This window comes from Quercus robur, chromosome 6 (genome assembly GCF_932294415.1).
Source record: "Quercus robur chromosome 6, dhQueRobu3.1, whole genome shotgun sequence".
NCBI lineage: Eukaryota > Viridiplantae > Streptophyta > Magnoliopsida > Fagales > Fagaceae > Quercus > Quercus robur.
The window spans coordinates 9,971,731-9,975,307 of NC_065539.1; positions in this window are offsets into that span (position 1 = coordinate 9,971,731).

Here is a 3,577-nt window from a genome sequence, read left to right on the forward strand (position 1 = left end):
CTCCCAAAGTTGAGGTTTTTGTTCTGAATTTTTAGACAAAGAATTACACCTTACTTGAGTTTGTGGATAAAGTGGATGAGCTCAAGGTTCTGATAGTCACTAATTATGGTTTCTTTCATGCTGAGCTAAGCAATTTTAGTTTTGTCATTTTTGGTCAAATTTACTATTTTGCTACCTGATTTCATGATTAGTGTAAATTAGGGTTATGTGGGTGTTTTACTAGCAACCTTAGGTTTTTTATTTTATTTTATTTATTTATTTATTTTTACTATTTAAACATATTATAGCCTCTAAGAGCATTTACATCAATATCCTCAATCTATTATCCAAATTTATCCAAAAAAAATCTATTTTCTCCCTCAAATCACTATCTCTCTTTTCCAGAACTAAAAGAAAGAAAGGAAAAAGAGAGGGAAAAAAAAACCCTAAGCTAAACAGCCACCTACATTTCCAGTGCACTTTCTAAGTTCATATCCCCCTTGCCAAGATCATCTGGATCATGGAATTTGGTCTAGAAAAGGGGAATTTGCTTGTCAATGACTACAATATGCTCATTGTACAATAAAAAATACACATCAAGGATTAGTATAAGATTGGAGAATTGATATTAGCTAGACAAATCTAACATGACATGTATTTGCAAATATTATTTCAGCAAACGATTTCATATTTACAAAAACAAATTGACCTTTGGTGCTTGGCTGCTTGCTGATGCCAATTTAAGGGAGAATATGGTATTGGCTGTTGGTGGTGACCCAACACATGTAAGTAATGGGACCCCATTTGGCCTTGCGTCAATTTAGATCTCGTTCAAAGATACAATATTGAGTCACCTGGCCTTAAATATGTACAACTTTATTTAAATGGAATTATGGTGAACCATATGGATTTAGAAATTCATATGATTTCTTTTTATTTTTTATTTACAAATTATTTGGAATTTGTAACAATTCACTCTTCGTCCTATGTATATCAAATGTGCAATATAAATTAATTCATTTTGTTATCTTCTATAAAGTTCCATATCACCGTATTTGGTCATTTAGTGTTCTTCCATTGTTAAACTATTTGTAATAATGATTCTGTTACAAAGGAAATGTGCAGCCATAAAAATAACTTCATATATATTATTTTGAAACATGAAGTCATGTTATGTGACACTTTATTGAAGCAATTTTGCATTTAACCTTCAATCTCATCTTTGCATGTAACTTTGAATAATTGGCCTTCAGCACCTAAAGCACGTAACTTTGAGGTATTCGATTGAGAAAGAGCTTGAAAATTATTACAACCAAAATCGAATTTTGTGCTGTTTTGTTTTCTTATGAAAATGCACCTCGTAGTCATTGAAGTGTATTTCCAAATTAAGAGGCTTCATATCAATTTAGCACCCAAAAAAAGAAAAAAAAGAAAAAGGATATGTGCATGCAACTTAAAATTCTTGCTTTGACAAACTATTTGCTTCAACTAATTTCTAATTTTTATAACAATTATGCTATAGTCTAAATTCTTTATCACCTGAATTTGTACTATTTTAATTCAACCAAAACCTTTATGTTATTGCAACAATAATTTGTTTTATTACTCTATTATATGGTCAACATTTTCCAAAAGCTTCTTGCATAGAAGCTTACAGCATTATCCACGCATCGCGCGGGTAGTCTGCTAGTTATTCTTAATGGCATTGAAAGGTTACTGAAGTGTGCTGCCATTGGGCCCTATTTTTCAAATATGATTCTCTTTGAAGCTAGTGATCCCACCCAAGCGTTGTACCCCGAAGCAAAAGAAAAAAACATCTAATTATAGGGTCAACAAGTGAACTGGGCTTCTCAGATTCAGTTGGTTTTTGTGATGCTTTCTCTGTCACTCACCATGATGCGAGGAAGGTGTTAGAATAGTTGAATGCTTTGCTAATGAAGACATCATGCAGCTGCAGAGGCCCGGAATGATGTACAATTATACTTGGTCATTCTTTTGGCATATTCCATGGGTTATTTCAATTTTTATATTTGTAACTAGTTTCCATGAATTCTACAACCACCAAGTAGGGAAGCCCAAAAGATCTTATCAGGTTTCATGGGCATTTGGTTAATAATATTCTCAGTGGTACAAGCAGAATGATCTGTTATATATACGTGTTAATCCACCCTTTTCCTTTATCAAAGTACTTTATCAAATTAATCAATCATGGGAAGTCCATGAAACTAAATCTGGTCGAGGCATTCCTTTAAATGCCCTTTTAGCATTCTGAATATTCACACACTTTGAATACATATGAGCAAGAACACTTGCTGCAAATGATAGGAAATCAAACCCTATCCTTGTCATGTAGCCATGAACTTGCTTGCCCAGGTCCTATGCAACATGATCAGCACAAGCATTTAAAAACTCAGCAAACATGAAACCATCAGTCCTAATCACCAATCTCGTCAACACCGAGAACAAAGAAAATCCCTCTTCCATAGTCCAATCCTCCAAGATCTATCAATCACCGCTGTCCAAGATACATCATCCCTATCCACCATCTTGTCAAAATTTTGCCTAGCCTCCTCTATACTCCCGCATTTCCCATACGGGTCTGATAAACACTCCAAATCGCCTCATCTAAATCCAATCCATTCCACATTATATATCCATGAATCTGAAGCAGGAAGAGCACTGGATATAGTGAACTTACTCGATTTTGAATTCCAATGTATTAACCTCATTCTATGAAATTCCAACGCCTCTTTAGGCCAGTCATGGTGAACGTAACGCGACATCATTGCCGCCCGTGAAATGTTATCTCTTTGCAGCATTCCTTCAACCAACCTTGTAGCCTCTTAAAGCTTCCCCCCACATTTGCATAGCCCAATATCATGGTGTTCCAAGAACAAATCCTTGTTCACCCATTTCATCAAACATGTTCTAGGCATCCACAATACCGTCACAATTAACATAGATATCAGGGAAACGATTATCATGTATGAGGTCCGACTTCCGAGTATATTGAAGCAGAGGGTGGTCGGTGAATTTACTTAGGCTACCGATTGTACCCAAAAAAAAAAAAAAAAAAAAGAAAGAAGGAAAACGAGCAAAAATTGAAACTGGGTTTTGAGAAAAAGAGTGGCCCAACCAAACACTATACCCACTTTCACGTCCACGGGGATAGCCAAATCTTTTTTCTTCTTCTTCTTTATTTTGGGCCCAGCCCATTTTTGGCAATTCGCTATTCACTGATGAAGAAAAAAGAAACAATGTGGTCTGTGGGTATGTTTTGTATGCAATGCAAATAATGAGCTTCCACGTGCAGTCAACTCAACGGTGTCAGTCAGTCAATCTGCGATGAGTAGTTTACTTTATATATTTTGTATTTTTTGTTCCGTTTACTTATTATCAGCACAAAGAAACTGGGAAGAAATTGAAGGGTTTGAGATCTCAACTGGTTTCCATCTTTGTAGTTATTCTTGTATCAGATTTGCTGCTAGTTTAGTTTACTTGTACTGTTTTTCACTGTTTCATTTGTTTGGATAAAATTCTCATTCATCATCCTAAAGAAAAAAGAAGAAGAAGAAGAAGAAGCAGCAGCAGCAAAGTT